Genomic DNA, 18,063 nt, shown 5'->3' with positions numbered 1-18,063 from the left:
GTGTCTCATACTCATCCCTCTCAAATAGCCACTAACATTTCCGAGCCGTGTGAGTCCGTATCTCTGTCAATTAAGGATCGCTTATCTTTCGAAAGGTGCGCCGCTGTTAGAGAGGGAGGACGAGGACGCTACAGCGAGCTCGGTCTTTTTCCTCGTGCTGGCGGAGTGGCTTGGAAAAATGGTTCAAATGCTTCTGAGCACTATGGAGCTTGACATCTGTGGTCATCAGTCCCCCAGAACTTAGAACTACTTAAACCTAACTAACCTAAAGACATCACACACATCCATGCCCGAGGCAGGATTCGAACCTGCGACCGTAGCAGTCGCGCGATTCCGGACTGCGTGCCTAGAACCGCTAGACCACCGCGGCCGGCGGAGTGGCTTGGAGACCGCATAGAGAATGTTAGAACCAGCTGCGTAAACGGAAGGGGTCTGCACTTCAGCGAGGAAGGCTCCTCAGCTAATTTATATTGGCAGACCTTCCTTGCCCATACGGAACCTTGCCATATTTTCTCTGTTGCCGCAAGGTTGCAATACTTCCTGCGTGGCTCGAAGTGACTGTTGACTCTTCCATGACGGACGTTCATAGCCCCTCGTCAGTGGACGAGTATCAACATTGCCAGGGAATACAACTGTATCTGCACTATCTAATTCTGTTTCTCTTTCACCGTTCACTAGGCTCATCCACGTGATCGCCAAAAGGTTCGGTCATAGTACTATTTAAGACTGAATACTTGCCTTGTATGTAGTGATGGATTTATCTGTTGTAGTAGCGACCAATGTTAAGCGAATTTACGATTCACTTGTTTTGCGAGGGGCTGGTTGAGCCGCCATGGAAGCCGTTCTCGACCAGATATAATGAGAGAGTGTAAACCCGTGAGAGACTGTTGGTAGGTATTTATGTACTGCTTCACCTTAATTTTGTTCGTAGCTCGTGGTCTTGCGGTAGCGTTCTCGCTTCCTGCGTACAGGGTCCCGGGTTCGATTCTCAACGGGGCTCAGGGATTTTCTCTGCATCGCGACGAGTGGGTGTTGTTGTGTTGTCTTCATCATTCATCCCCATTACGGTCGGAGACAGGCAATGACAAACCACCTTCTCTACCGAGCGAGGTGGAGCAGTGGTTTGACACTGGACTCGCATTCGGGAGGACGACAGTTCAATCCCGCGTCCGGCCATCCTGATTTAGGTTTTCCGTGATTTCCCTAAATCACTCCAGGCAAATGCCTGGATGGTTCCTGTGGTGTCACCGCCAGACACCACACTTGCTAGGTGGTAGCTTTAAATCGGCCGGGGTCCATTAGTACATGTCGGACCCGCGTGTCGCCACTTTCAGTGATAGCAGACCGAGCGCCACCACACGGCAGGTCTAGAGAGACGTACTAGCACTCGCCCCAGTTGTATGGACGACGTAGCTAGCGATGCACACTGACGAAGCCTCGCTCATTTGCAGAGCAGATAGTTAGAATAGCCTTCAGCTAAGTCAATGGCTACGACCTAGCAAGGCGCCATTAGCCTTACATAGCTTGTATCTAAAGAGTCTCACTTGTATCGTCAAGAGCGATGTACCACAAGGCTGGATTAAAGTTAAGTATTCCAGAAGCTACGTACTTTTCTTTATAGCATTCATTACGTATCCTGTTTCAGACCTCACGCCATCCTGCGTGAGCTTATAGCGCGTGCCTTTCGGCTTCCTCTCATTGTGTCTAGGCTGTCTTGTCTAGACACAACAATTTTGGCGACGAGTCAAAAAAGGGTCTTGTTCTTTATACTTGCTTACATTTCATTGCGTCATGGCTTCTCCAGATGTACTGTCCGCATTTTATCGCTTGCAGAATCAGCAGACGCAGGCGTTATTGGATGCCCTTGGACAGCTCGTTCAGGGTCAACGTGCACTGCAAAACGATGCGGCAGCCGCCGCTTCACCGCTACCGCAGCCACAACATGCTGTTGCACCCCCGTTCCGGCCATTTGACCCAGCACTAGAAACCTGGACGGAGTGGTCACGCCAATTTGGATTCCATCTCGCCGCCTACAGAATTCAAGGTAACGAGCGGCAGCCTTTTTTATTGGCCTGTGTAGGTGTGTCCACCTGCCGTGTGATAGTGAAATTGTTTCCCCGACGCGACGTAGCAACTCTATCCTACGAAGAAATTTTGTCGGCATTAGATGCCTATTTCAAAGACACAGTCAATGTCGTTGCAAAAAGGTATACGTTCTTTCGTACAAAACGTACGGCCGGTCAGACTAATAGGGAGTGGGTTGCAACTTTGCAAGGCCTTACTAGGGATTGTTCTTTTGAGTGTGAATGTGGCCTCCCTTATTCAGATACTATGGTGCGTGATGCAATTGCACAGAACGTTTCTGATGTTCGTATATGGGAGCAAATTTTGAAACTAGTTAATCCCTCCCTTCAACAAGTGATAGACATATTAGATAGGCAAGACACACTTGACTTTGCACAGGAATCATTTGAAACTTCGCCAGCCGTGTGTCACATTACCCGGCCCGCCGGGCGCGCTGCACGGAACGATAAACAGCCCTCGCGCTCGTCCGCGCAGCTGCCGCCTAGCTCTCCACGTGTGCCGCGTAAGCGAGCAAATGTTGTAAAATCATGCCCGCGGTGTGCAACTAGACATTCGCGTGAAAATTGCACATCACGCCAAGCTATTTGCTTTTACTGTAATCAGAAAGGACATGTTCAAAGTGTTTGCCAGAAAAAGCTCCGATCGGCCAATCACAACCATTCCAGGCCCTTTGCTTCGCGCCAGAATCGAACCATGGACAATCAGGCTCGTGAACCTTCGCCCATGGACATTCATGTAGTTAATTCCACTCCGTCCAGTGCCACTTTCTCTAACAGTGACTGTGTTCGTCCCACAAAACATGTGCATCGCCGTCGACGGATATCTCGTCCGGTCGCAAGTGCTTCTGTACCTGTATCACTTCAAATTGCACGAGAAAGTCGCTCTTGTCGTCGGCAGGACAATAAACTTTTTGTAGACTTGGACTTCGAAGGAAAAGTGATCCCATTCCAGCTCGATACTGGAGCTGCAGTTTCGTTGATCACGACACGTACAAACAACTGGGCAAACCTCCGTTGCGTGCCGCAAATGTTCAGCTCACTAGTTATTCAGGACAGCCTATCCCTGTGTTAGGACAGTGCAGCCTTCTTGCTACATACAAGGGACAGACAAAACTTGTGTCATTTTACGTTCTTCATTCTTCTACTGCAGTGAACTTGTTTGGTTTAGATTTATTTCAATTGTTTAACATGTCTATAGTCAATCAGGTACAATCAGTGAACGAGACTGTGCCTTCAGCCAGTGTTTCTCATCTATCTGAAGAATTTGCAGACATTTTTGCACCGGGCCTTGGTTGCGCTAAGGACTATAAAGCACATTTGGAACTGAACGTCAATGCGCAACCGACATTTTTCAGAGCGTGCAATGTTCCCCACGCATTGCATGATGAGGTCGCAAGGACATTAAATGATTTGGAGTCACCAGGTGTGATTGAATGTGCGCAATGCCTCTTTCATTTCAGCTCCGCTTCATCGCTTACGCCGTACAGGTGTTCCATTCGTCTGGACGACGGAATGCGAACACGCCATTCGCCAGTTGAAATCAGCGTTGCTTTCTCATACTTGCCTTACCCCATTTGATCCCCAGAAACCCCTTTTGTTGATGGTAGATGCATCGGATTTCGGGATCGGTGCTGTGCTTGCGCACAAAGATGGATCGCATGATCGCCCTATTGCATTTGCGTCAAAATTGCTCTCATCTGCGCAAAGAAATTATTCACAGATAGAGAAAGAAGCTTTGGCTCTCGTATTTGGTGTTACTAAGTTCCATGATTTCTTGTATGGTCGTCATTTTACCATCATCACGGACCACAAACCTTTGACATCGCTTTTTCATCCGAACAAGCCTGTACCTCCACGTACAGCACAGAAATTCATTCGCTGGTCTCTTTCCCTCTCCCAGTACCGCTACGACATCTTGTATCGGTCCACTGCTAAGCACAGCAACGCTGATGCGTTGTCCCGTTTGCCTGTTGCTGAGGATAAAGCATTCGATTCTTCCGAACTTGCTTGCATGTTCCTTGATGCGGAAACCGATGACGTGGTCGAATCGTTTACGATTGATTTTCGTCGTGTAGCTGCAACCACAGCTGCTGACCCTGTCCTTGCTACCGTTGTGCGTTTTGTTGCTACGCAATGGCCCTTGTCAAAGTCACAGATCGAGGATCCGTTGGTTCGCCGATTTTTTGCTCACAAGGAGACACTTTTTGTACGACGTGGTGTTTTGTTGTTGCGTTCTGATAATAATCAGTCCAGAGTCGTGGTCCCACGTTCGTTACAGTCCTCTGTCTTACGGCTTCTTCACCAAGGACATTGGGGTATCGTGCGAACGAAATAACTTGCTCGTCAGCACTGTACTTGGTTCGGCATCGATGCTGCGATTACGAATATGTGCTCTTCTTGCATGGCGTGTGCCGAACAACAATCCGCACCACCGCGGAAATTCTTTTCATGGCCGCAAGCCACTTCCCCTTGGCAACGCTTGCACATCGATTTTGCTGGTCCGTTCTGGAATGCTCGATGGTTGGTTGTTGTGGATTCCTTCAGTAATTTTCCTTTTGTTGTTCGGATGTCATCCACGACGTCTTCTGCCACCATCCAAGCGTTATCCGCTATTTTTTGCATTGAAGGTCTTCCACAGACTATTGTTACCGACAATGGCCCACAATTCATGTCCGTCATTCTGCACGGCCAATGGTATTCAACATCTGACATCCGCGCCGTTTTCGCCTCAGTCAAACGGTGCCGCTGAAAGATTGGTCTGGACTTTCAAGTCACAGATGTTGAAGTTGAAAGCGTCGCATTCTCGGGAGGACGCGTTGTTGCTCTTTTTGTCTTCGTATCGCTCTCAGCCCCGAGATGGTCGCTCGCCGGCTGAGTTGCTCCATGGTCGTCCTCATCGAACCTTGATGTCTTTGCTGCATCCGCCGCATCAGGTTCCTGTGCAGCGGCAGACTCCTGCTTTTGCTCCTGGCGACGTTGTATTCTATCGCAACTATCGCGGTTCACACCGTTGGCTCGCAGGGAGCATTCTTCGCTGCCTCGGCCGCGCGATGTATTTGGTTTTGGGGGCCTCTGGTGAGGTGCGTCGGCATCTCAATCGGCTGCGCCTCTGTCGTCGCCTGGGTTCTGCCGCTCCCCGTCTGCTTTCAGCGACGGTGCCGTCCGGTCAGCGCCCTGGGGACCCATCTACTGGCTCGCCTCATCCCCAGGTGTTATCGACGCTGCCTTCCATTTTGCCTCGTGGCGACGCGCCGCCGCCGCCGCCTGTTCTCCCGCCGGTGCCGCCCGCAGTGGACGCGTCGCTGCAACCGCCTGGCGCCTCCCTGGGTCACGCGCTGCCGATCGCTTCCCGTGACCAGATGTCCTCCGCCATGGAACTTTTGCCCGCTCCGGACCAGATGTCGTCTTCGCCCGTCGGGTGCACCGACGCAATGGAGGTCGACCCTTCGGCCCCTCCTATATCTCTAAGGGCGCATACACCGCATGTTGACGTGCACCCTGGACTAGGTTTTCAGGCGTTTCCTAGCTCCCCTCGGACCGAATGGCAGGGTGCGGGTGGCACAGCCTCGCCTGTTGCTGGGCTCCCCACCTCATCGCATACGTCAACATGGGGTCCTCCCCACGGCGGGCGGAAGCCTTATAACACGACCGTTCGCCGATTTGCGGGGGAGGAATGTGGTGTCACCGTCAGACACCACACTTGCTAGGTGGTAGCTTTAAATCGGCCGCGGTCCATTAGTACATGTCGGACCCGCGTGTCGCCACTTTCAGTGACAGCAGACCGAGCGCCACCACACGGCAGGTCTAGAGAGACGTACTAGCACTCGCCCCAGTTGTACGGACGACGTAGCTAGCGATGCACACTGACGAAGTCTCGCTCATTTGCAGAGCAGGTAGTTAGAATAGCCTCCAGCTAAGTCAATGGCTATGACCTAGCAAGGCGCCATTAGCCTTACATAGCTTGTATCTAAAGAGTCTCCCTTGTATCGTCAAGAGCGATGTACCACAAGGCTGGATTAAAGTTAAGTATTCCAGAAGCTACGTACTTTTCTTTATAGCATTCATTACATATCCTGTTTCAGACCTCACGCCATCCTGCGTGAGCTTATAGCGCGTGCCTTTTGGCTTCCTCTCATTGTGTCTAGGCTGTCTTGTCTAGACACAGCAGTTCCTCTGAAAGGGCACGGCCGACTTCCTTCCCCATCCTTCCCTAATCCGATGAGACAGATGACCACGCTGTCTGGTCTCCTTCCCCAAAACCAACCATCCAACCACCTTCTCTACGACATTGCCTAGTCGGAGGTGCGGGTCTTCGCTCCTCGGAGTATGGGACCTCATATGTATGATTTTAATTTTGATGCTAAGTAGATATACATTATCTAGTCAACGTCTGGCCGTAGGTAATTGAACGCCCTGATGGTAGCTTCTGCGGATTACATGATTGATATTTAATGAAGTTAAAAAATTATTAAAATGTTATTATCTTTTTTGTGCCGTAACATATTGAGCGGTTTAGCTTGTAACCTCCCCCTCACCTATAGACCTTAATGACAGTAAAACATTAAACCGCATGTACCTAATGGAAATTTGGGAACAGCATTCGTCACTGAAGTTAATCTATCGATAAAGAGGGAGGAAAGGGTTACATCTAAATGAAAGGTAAAACGCAAATGAAACTGGTGGAAATTAACTTTGAAAAGGGGTAAAGTTAATAAAGAAAGTAAATGTGCGGTCGTTACGTTAACAATTAACTGGCGTTAATTAGATATTTGAGTTTTGGGGAAAATTACGGTCGCCAGTCCTATGGACAACTACTATAATAACTAAAAAAAAAGGTTATTGCACATATAATTAGGACTAAAAGAGTGGCAACTGAAGGTTGACGCGTGTTGTGTGAAAACTGAATGTTTGTCAGAAGTAATAAATTTCACTACACTGACTTAATTTAGCAAAAGAATTAATAAAACCGGAAAATTTAAAGTTAATTTAGTGACTGAAATTAATAGTGAGCTTTGTTTCTAAAGCACTACGAAATTCAGTAAAATAAGGTTAGTCTTGGGCTACCTCAACAATCATTTCAAAAGCTACTTGAATCTACGCAATTTAGAAATAAGAGATTTAACTTTGAACTTGAATTAAATGATTCTGAACAATTAACAATAGTAAAATTTAGTACGTACCAAGCTGAGCTGCAGTCACAGATAAGCTAAAATATGGTAACAAAACTCGCACTCTTAATTTGTGCTTGTGTAATCTAAATGATGTAGCCAGCTATGAATACCTTAACTGAACTTTGAAATTAAAGCAGTGAAATGGAATGATATTACTTTAATGCTGGCGTTTGAATTTCAACGACACTCGGGTTCATTCCGGAAAAGGAAGGGACCCTGCTTGGTAATGCAATTGGGACAATGAGCAACAAAGGTTCATGCTAAGTTAATGTAATTTTGTGAGGAAAATGGAACATTTTAAAAACTGAGGTCTGCCTCACAGTTCTAAAACTTTACGTGCTTCTAGTTTTCCTTGTTGGTTGATTGAAGGTTTGAAGTCGTCGGTCGAGGATGTGGCGACAGTCACTCATTGTCGGCCGTCGCTGTTGCAGAAGCTGGATGTTGGCGCGCGTTCTTCTCGACACGGTCACCAGGCGAAACGGGCTCTTGATGTGCGCCAGCTAATGCTTCCCGTCCGCGAACCGTGCCAGAAACTACCATAGCAAGTCGAGCGCAATTGCATGCTGTCGGCGCGGCAACGCGCGGGAGCGTCACTCAACACACCTGCTTCACCGCCCTACTCCAGCCAGACTCCGCTCTGCCCGCGCTCCACGCGGCAGATTTAACACTGCCAAAGATCCTAAACACTTTAGTTCTCCACACGACCTATCGATGTAATCGTTCGATAGCATAATTTCTCCTAGGCAAGACCCAGCGTAAAAATACAAATAGTATTTACAAAACAAACCAATTATACATCGACATAAATGCAATAATATATATACATACAAATAGTAAACAATTACAATATATAAAGACACAGAAATATCATATCTTCAGGTAACAAAATAAGGGAAAATATTTATAGTACAATAGATGGAAATAGGAGGATATGAATTTCCGGCGTTACAAGCTGCAATTGCTCAGCATTATATAGTGTGATACATTACACCTGAAATCAGCTTATTTCGGATTTAAGGAAAGTCAATAAAATATTATTTTTCAACGTTATTATTATTATTGTCTATTTAGGGCTATGTCTGTTTTCGGTAATTTAACCTTGATTGCTCACTACAAGTCCCTGCCGAGTTTGTCAAAATGCCGTTTTACTCTTCTTCAGGAAAATTTTATTAAAAGTTATTATTGTCATTATGTTGCTATATACTAACCCACAGTTTAATTGAAGATGACTAGTCATTAGTATTTTATCTGCTAAGTCACTGCTGAGGTTGTTGAACTACTATTTAATTCGCACTTACAGAAAATTGTCTTGAAAGTTGTTTTATTTTGAACTTTATTAATATCTTGGGGCAAAGCTTTAACTTGCAAGTACAAGGCAATTATCATAAACCCTGATATTCCTGTTAAATGAAAGACTCCTGTCACCTACCACATCCCAGACAACCCCTCCCCCCCTCCCCTCCCGCCATATCAGTCCTAGTAGGCACTCACGTAACAAGCCTTATCAGGAAAACCACAGGGTTTATGGTAACTGCCTTGTGGCTGTAAATTAAGGCCTTAGCCCAAATACATTAATAAAATTCAAAAGTACACAAATAATGAATGATTACAGTTTGACTGTGGAATGTAACACAGTTCCAAAATACCAAAAACAACTTTCAAGAAAATTTTCTGTAAGTGCAAGTTAATTAGTTCAACAACCACAGCAGTGACTTATCAGCTTAAATACTAATGAGCAGTCACTGTTAAATTAAATTTTGAATACCACACAGCAGAGAAATCACAAAATAACTTAATAAAATTTTCCTTAGAGCCTTCTCCAGCAGCAGTTCCGGCCCAGGCTGCTGGAGTTGATCGTCCTGTATGCTTGAGGTGTGCTTGCTTGTGCGTATAAATGGTGTGTGTTTCTCTTTTGCTGATGAAGGCTGTTGCCGAAAGCTTTATGTCAGTGTCTATTATTTGTGTCTGTAACTTAACGCATCTTCTTTGCGGTAAGTAGCAGTCTATCTTTCCCTGCATTGTTAAATTACAATGTGGAATACAACACAGCAACAAAATGACAATAACAACTTTTCATTTTCGTTAAGGTAGGTTAAAAATTTCTTTGACAACCTCAACGGTGACTTATAAAGAGTAATGACGGGTAAATTGCCAAAGCAGACAACGCTGAAATGCCAATAGCAATAATTCTTAAAAAGAATATTTTGTTGAGTTTCCTTAGATCCGAAATCAGCTAATTTCAGCAGTAATTTATCACATTGCATACTGCTGAGTAATTACAGCTAAACCGCTCAACAAGTCACAGCACGATAGTGCCACTAACAGATTTTTAGTAATTTTTTTTTTACTTTGTTAAATACCAATCACGAAATCCGTAAAAATGAACTTCATGGCGTATAATTACATAGAACCAAATGTTGACTAGATAATGCTATAGCTATTTAATATCAAAATTAAGATGAGCCAGCACATAAACACTGACCAGTAGCCTCTCACCGGTTTACATACTCTCATTACATCCGGCCGAGCGCGATTTCTATGGCGACTCAACCAGCCCCTCACAAAACAAATGCAATCATACGATCTTTTAACACTGGCCACTACTACAATAGATACACTCACTTTTACAAAGGAAGCAAATATTAAGTGTGGTGTCACCGCCAGACACCACACTTGCTAGGTGGTAGCTTAAATCGGCCGCGGTCCATTTAGTACATGTCGGACCCGCGTGTCGCCACTGTGTGATCGCAGACCGAGCGTCACCACAAGGCAGGTCTCGAGATACGGAATAGCACTCGCCCCAGTTGTACGACGACTTTGCTAGCGACTACTCCGACGAAGCCTTTCTCTCATTTGCCGAGAGACTGTTAGAATAGCCTTCAGCTAAGTCCATGGCTACGACCTAGCAAGGCGCCATTAGCCTTACATAGTTTGATAGTTATCATATGAAATGTCTCATCAAGAATGCTGTATTCACATCAAAGAATAAAAGATAAGTATTCGAGGAGCTGCATACTTTTCTTATTAGAATTCACTACTTATCCTGTTGCAGAATTCACGCCCGTCTGCGTTAGATAGCGTGCATTTCGGCCTACTCTATCTACAAAGTGTTGGCACATTTACCAACACATCATTAAGTCTTTAATAGTACTAGAAGCGAAACTTTCGGCGAGCACATGGATGCTGCTAGTGAAAGATGAAGGAAAAACAAGTAATAAATGAAAAGCACCAGTTTGCTTTTGTTCTACAGTATTACTTTTATAGTTAACGCAAAATTACGCCAAAATACGTCTCCATAAAGTCAAGAGGAACATCCGCCGCTGCAAACAAAGCCGTTGACGTCGCAAGATACAAGTGTCGGTTAACAATAAAAGTAATATTTTAGAACAAAACCAAACTGGTGCTTTTCATTTATTATAATGTTGTTCTACCAAGAACCGACGGAAGATTCTGTTAATATGAAAAACAAGTAGGTAGCGCAAATACAGCTGTATTCTTTTTCAGTATTGAAACTCGTCCACTGACAAGAAACTAAGAACATTAATCATGGCAGAGCATTATAATTCAGTATCAACAGTCACATCGACCCACACTAGAGGTGTTGGAACCTTGCGGCAACAGAGAAAATATTCATATTCAGAGAACACGTCAATTATTCAGTTTTCGCTCTCCATAAGGTTTCTCTCGGCGCCACAGATTACGTATAGAAAACGAAGGTTGACCAATATAAATTACCTTAGGAACCTTCCTCGCTGAAGTACAGACCCTTTCCGTTGCTGCAGCAGGCACTCTAACATTCATTATACAGAGTCTCCACGCCGCCCCGCCAGCACGAGGAAAAACTTGCTGTAGCGCTCTCGTCCTTGCAGTCTCGCGGCGACGCACCTTTCAAAACCGCTCGCCCTGTCCTCTTTCGGCAGGCCAGAGAAATTCCCTGTATCGATCGGCAAAGATAAGAGAATGTTAACAGATCGAGATACGGACTCGCACGGTTGAATTTCATACTCTGGAACAGAAGAACGGAAAAACGTCATTGCATTTAACATAGGAACGATCATGGCTGATGTATGCCATGCCATACTTTATCTGAATGACCAGCCATGCCGCCTGGAGTGGCCATTGGGTTCTAGGCGCTACAGTCTGGAGCCGAGCGACCTCTACGGTTGCAGGTTCGAATCCTGCGTCGGGCATGGATGTGTGTGATGTCCCTATGTTAGTTAGGTTTAAGTAGTTGTAAGTTGTAGGCGACTGATGACCTCAGAAGTTAAGTCGCATAGTGCTCAGAGCCATTTGAACCATTTTTGACCAGCCATGTTTATCAGCTGCAAAACAAAAAATATCTCATGACAATGTTCTCATTAATTCGTCAATATCTTTGGGAATTCTACAGTAAACTTCGCAACATCTGGTTCCAAGGATGGAGTTGTATCAGAAACAAAGGCCATCACCGAAAGATTTTTTCTCGAATTTAATTTTGTTAGTCTCTAGCAAAAAAATTTAAAACATACGGTGAATGAATTTTGTTGTCTTCTGTTCTACTAGTTACAACGTTACTGCTGTATTTCTGTACTCATATCATTACAAGCAAACCGCAGTGCCTCGATTTTAATAGCAATTGAAACAAGGTTTTTTGGTTCCATTATCTCTTTCATCTCTAATCACAGTGCTCCTTCTCTATTCCCTGGAATCATACTTGATTAATTTTTGTACAGAAGCTACGTTACACAATTTCAGCTCTGTATTTACGAGAGCGTGCTGCAAAGTAATGCCTTCGAATTTTTTATGTGAAAACTCTTGCAGCTTTTTAAATAAAAAACTTTATTTGCATTCTGCATTTTTATTCTTTATGTCTGCTTATTTATTTCTCAACGCAATCAGCTTTGCAACGAAAGCATTGCTCCCAACGAGAGGCCAGTTTGTTAATACAGTCATCGTAGGATGTTTAGTTTTTTGACGGAGCCACAATCTCACATCTGCCTGCACCGCTTCATCACTATCACAGTGAAGTCCTCGATGGTATTCTTTAAGTTCTCGAAACAGACGACAATCGAATGTTGCCAAGTCGGGACTGTGCGGATGATTATCGATGGCGTCGAACCAGGGGCACCGGATTGTTACAATTGTCGGAACGCTCGAGAGTGGTCTGGCAGTTTTATGCTGAAGGGAAGGGTGTTCCATGTGTCGATTAACTCTTGTCTTCTGCGGTTTGAATCTCGATTACAGAACGCTGTTTCTCACGCACCGATATAGTTACGTTACACACCGCCGTAACAGTTCGGCAGAGGGTTGCAACTTGTGTCAGCGAAGCGGCAAAGTCGACCGGGTAAGATGCATGACGTGCAAAACTCAACTCGATATTAAGAACGGAGTAAAAAATCCGGACGCATTACTTTTCAGCACACCCTCGTATGACATCAGGTGTCCACCTATTCTTCCTTAGCCTTTCTATATAATTTACCGATAATTTCTTTTCTGAGTTCACTCTATTGTTGCTGTTCCCAATTAACACTTTTTCATTTTTGTCGTTTCTTTATGAAGTCCAGTATCTCGTTTGTTATCCACGGTTGCCTTTACCCTGTCTTTTCCAACAGTAGTACCTCCCTGCTGCATTTATTTCACCTCTTTTAAAGTCATTTCATCGGTTTTCCTCATCAGTAGCTCAGTGGAGCATCATTATCTATTTTATACGATTTTCTAAGACAGTGTGATATTATGCTTCCTTCGGCTTGTTTCAGCTGTTTTCTGTATTTGAATTTCTACTGATATTTCATTAGTACTAGTTATGGTCGCTATCATTGTCAACACCTGAATAACTCCCGTGGTTCTTAACTTAAATCATGAATCATTGTTTTAGCAAACTGCTGTCAAACAAGACAGGTTTCGCTGGTGACATTGCTATCCACAGTAAAAATGAGGAGGGGATGCAGGATGTATTGATTGGAATGCTCTAATGATCACACATTGTGGATTGAGAAAAAACCGAAGAAAGGCGTAGCTAATGAGGCGTAGAAGGAATGAGATTAGCGATAAATTAACATCAAAATTGGGAACCATCCAGTAGAGAAAGTGAAGGAACTCTGTTACCTTGGAAGCAAAATAACACACGATGGACGAAGCAAGGAGGACATAAAAAGCAGACTAGCACAGGCAAAGAGGATATTCCTTGCCAAAAAAGTCTGCTACACTGTCCAGGCACATTAAGGCGACCGCCGTCTTAAATTCGACATCTACGTGCAATAACCACTTACACATAGGTAGCAGCACTAGCAGTGGAGGGCATATAAAGCGAAATTAGAATTATATTAACACCTTCAGCTGCTAACGAAAGTTGATATGTATCAACGGGGACAGGTGGAAAAGTGTGCCCCGACCGGGACGCGAACACGGGATGTCCCGCTTAGATGGCAGACAGTCTATCCATCTGAACCACAGACGACACAGAGGATCGTGTGACTGCAGGGAATATCTCGCTTACGCCTCCCACGAGATTCACATTCTCACCTTGTATGTCCACACACTACATTCGTAGTGTCCCAACCCAATACACTCATTACTCGTGGAAGACATTCTTAGCAAGTCCCGCAAGAGTTCGGAGAATACGTGTGCATGCGCACCGCGAAGAAGAAGGTCATGGCCAGTGTTGCCAGAGCTATATACTTATATGAATATGCTATGTCCGAAATAACAGACACCATATCCATGTAAGTGCATATAAAGCGTGTCGCGGGGATGCGGGAAAACAGTGCAATCGTTGTCATAATGCAGAAACGGAGTTAGTTGTGTGATGTCCAAAAGAAGGGCATGATTATTGGCTTTAGAACACGGGCGGAAGCATTTCCAAATATACTTAGTTTGTAAACAGTTAGCGTGCCGCGGTGGTTAAGGTAAATTGTGCATGACGAAATGGCGCTATTCAAAACCGGCGCTGAGGCAATTTTATTGAATCGTGGGCCACAGATGAACGGTGGCTGCGGAGATATGTACAGGCGCATAGAAGTGCAGCTGTTGATCAGCTGAACACCGTGACGAACCAAGGGGCTGCCAACAGGCCTTGCCGTGTACAGCCCTGCAACAATCGTCGGAAGGGTCCAGGCTGGAGGAGGGAATGCTGTGGTCTGGAGAACGTCTTCGTTGCATTCCCTGGGTGATCCCGTCATTCTGGAAGATGCGATGGATCAACAAAAGTGCTGTATCTCTCCTTGGGGAGATGGCACGATGGCATCTACCAGTAGAACAGGGTAATGTGTCAGATAGCTCACAGAGTACATGCGTTGTTCAGACAGTCCCAGGTTGCGTTTACTGTACGCTCCCGGCCACCAAACTCTCCGGATTTAAACCCAGTCGAGTGTCCGAGTGACTACCTGGACTGAACTATACGCGCTATGGATCCTCAACCGAGAAACCCAGCGCAACTGTTCACAGCGTCGACGTGGCTCCATATCCCTGCCAGTCTTCTAGAACTTCACTGAATCTCTTCCTGCATGTCGGCGCTCCAAAATGTGAATATTCTGGCTTCTTATAAGTGGTCGTATTGATGTGACTGGACGGTGTGGTATCTGACATTAACCCTAATCCGAAGAGGTAATTTCCGAGAATGTAAATTTGGAGCGTAGTATTGTGGAAAAGTGAATCGGGGAGTGTAAGAAACCGGAAGAGAGGAGAATTGAAGAGTCTGAGATGTGGTGCTGCAGATGGGTGTTGATAATTACATTGACTGATAAGAGCCGCGCGGAGTGCCCGTGCGGTTTGAAGCGTCATGTCACGGACTGCTCGGCCCCTCCCGCCGGAGGTTCGAGTCCTCCCTCGGGCATTGGTGTGTGTTCAAATGGTTCTGAGCACTATGAGACTTAAGATCTATGGTCATCAGTCCCATAGAACTTAGAACTACTTAAACCTAACTAACCTAAGGACATCACACAGCCGGCCGAAGTGGCCGTGCGGTTAAAGGCGCTGCAGTCTGGAACCGCGAGACCGCTACGGTCGCAGGTTCGAATCCTGCCTCGGGCGTGGATGTTTGTGATGTCCTTAGGTTAGTTAGGTTTAACTAGTTCTAAGTTCTAGGGGACTAATGACCTCAGAAGTTGAGTCCCATAGTGCTCAGAGCCATTTGAACCATTTTGACATCACACAACACCCAGTCATCACGAGGCAGAGAAAATCCTGGGTGTGTGTGGTTGTTCTTAGCATAAGTTACTTTCAGTTAGTTTAAGTAGTGTGTAAGTCTAGGGACCGATGACCTCAGCAGTTTTGTCCCTTAATAACTCACACACATTTGAACATATTGAACATTTGACTGATAAGAATGAGGTTTTACGCAGAATCAGCAAGGAAAAGAACTTGTACCATGACCTCATGCGATCCTCTTACTTTCGCAGAGTTTTCTCTGTCCAAACGATATGCTTTGCGACGCGCTGGTTGGCGAGCGCCTCCTTGATACGCGGGTCGAGGCGCTCTTCAGGGAGAAAGTAGTACGGAGCGAGTGTGCACGGGTCACCGCAGGGGATCAGTTGGCGCATGGTGTACTGCTGTGCCGCACCGGTGTCGCTGTTGGCGAGCGGAACTGGAGTGTGGCTGCGGTCGTCAGTAAACATACGCTCTGTTCAAGAGTCGTTCCGCCTCTGTGTTGTGACGAGAGCCTCCGAGTTGGCCCGGCTTGTAGATCTACGGCAGCTCCCTGGATGGTGATTGTCCGGTGGATCGTTTTCAAACCGTGACTGCTCCGTGTGGCCATTCTGTTTCTTCTAAATCGCTTGAGCGTTGAGTTTGCATCACTGCTAATCGCGAGTGGAATTAGTTGATCTGTGCCCTGGTTGATTTTGCTACCAGTTCTTAGTTGCTGCTAATTGTGCCCGATATTCGGCGAATTTGTATCTTATTTGAGCGAATTGCTACTATCGCTATTTGTCAATGAATTCCTCGCCTGCGCGGTATAGGTTAACTTTCAGCTTAAGTTGGATTGTGCTGTGCCACTTTCTGCCTATGGGCTGGCTCTGAACACTATGGGACTTAACTTCTGAGGTCATCAGTCCCCTAGAACTTAGAACTACTTAAACCTAACTAACTTAAGGACATCACACACATCCACGCCCGAGGCAGGATTCGAACCTGCGACCGTAGCGGTCGTGCGGTTCCAGACTGTAGCACCTAGAACCGCTTGGCCACTCCAGCCGGCCTGCCTGTGGGCGGTTGTAACTTATTGAAGACCTTGTGCTGTCAAAGGGCGGTATTCTTAATAGTTAAAACAGTGTGCAAGTGTTCGTAATTTACAAGGTCAAAATCCAGAATGGCTCTGCAGATTACTTTTGTTAAATTTTATTTTGATTCAAGCTGTCGTAAACGTAGAATTAACATCAACTATAGATGCAGTTTATTACGCAATAACGAATTTAAGAAACTTTGTGCCGAATCTTATCTCTATTTGTTTTCTACATTGATGAGTCTGTATTTTATCGCTGTGGTGGTTTGTTTAAGTGAATTGTTTATTATGTTGGTACTGTGTGTGATATAGAAGCTATTGTCAGTGTACAGTCCGGTGGGGTCTCGAACACGAAATTCAGACGAGCGGCCGATATTGAGTGCCAACTGTCAGTAGTGTGCCAGTTTTGTACTCCTTTCAGGCTACTGCATGAAGTAATGATCACCCGATATATGTTGTTATGCTTTTCTCTGTAAGCTCTGGCTCTGAGCGCTATGGGACTTAACATCTGAGGTCATCAGTTCCCTAGAACTTAGAACTACTTAAACCTAACTAACCTAAGAACGTCACACACATCCACGCCCGAGGCAGGATTCGAACCTGCGACCTTGGCGGTCGCGCGGTTCCAGACTGAAGCGCCTAGAACCGCTCGGCCACTCCGACTGGCTCTCTGTAAGTTTCACACTTTGTGGTTATTAATCGGGTTACCCAATTTTGAGACTTTTGCTGCTAAGACAACTTACATTTGAATAGTTCGAAACCTCACAGATTGCTATAAACTGTGTTACCGTATCGACGTTTGTAAGGGACGATCATCTTCCCTGGGTCAAAATTCGTGCATTCAACTTAAATTAGTGGTTAAGTTATTTTAAAAAAAGTTAACTGTGAAGTTAATTCTATATAGCAGTAATACTACATATATTGAAGTCATGCGCCGTAAGGCTGTTTATCTTGCACACTTTCCAGAACTGTGTGAATAGACAGCAATTTTCTTTAAATTTTGTTTTAATTAATTCTGTTGGGCAACGGCATTACCGCAGTGGATACACCGGTTCCCGTGAGATCACCGACGTTAAGCGCTGTCGGACGTGGTCAGCACTTGGTTGGGTGACCATCGGGGCCACCATGCGCTGTTGCCATTTTTCGCGGTGCACTCAGCCTCGTGATGCCAATTGAGGAGCTACTCGACCGAATAGTAGCGGCTTCGGTCAAGAATACCATCATAACGACCGGGACAGTGGTGTGCTGACCCCACGCCCCTCCTATCCGCATCCTCCACTGAGGTCCCGGTAGGCCACTCGTGGCCTGAAGACGGAGTGCTGTTTTTTTAAATTAATTCTGTAGCCATGAGTGTACTACCGGTTGCTTATGATAGTATTTTTCTGTAACTGTGTTGTTACCAGTGTTTGCATCTTGGTTTCGTCAAATAAACCTTTTTTTTTTTTTTTTTTTTTTTTTTTTTTTTTTTTTTTTTTTTTTTTTTTTTTTTTTTTTTTTACTGTATCCTCAAATTGTGGTTCAGCATTCCCATTCCACTCCAGCAACCCTGTACCTGCTCCCTACCTTATCAGGACACGGGAAAAATGCTCTCAAGAAGAAGGGAGAAGATCAG

At 45.4% G+C, this 18,063-nt stretch overlaps 1 pseudogene; it reads left to right on the top strand.

Annotated features, from left to right (window-relative positions):
• Window positions 1-17,472: 17,472 nt before the first annotated feature.
• Window positions 17,473-17,590, top strand: LOC126482583 (5S ribosomal RNA; annotated as a pseudogene).
• The last annotated feature ends 473 nt before the right edge of the window (window positions 17,591-18,063 follow it).

This window comes from Schistocerca serialis, chromosome 5 (assembly GCF_023864345.2).
Source record: "Schistocerca serialis cubense isolate TAMUIC-IGC-003099 chromosome 5, iqSchSeri2.2, whole genome shotgun sequence".
NCBI classification, from domain to species: domain Eukaryota; kingdom Metazoa; phylum Arthropoda; class Insecta; order Orthoptera; family Acrididae; genus Schistocerca; species Schistocerca serialis.
This window is presented reverse-complemented; position numbering and strand designations above follow the sequence as displayed.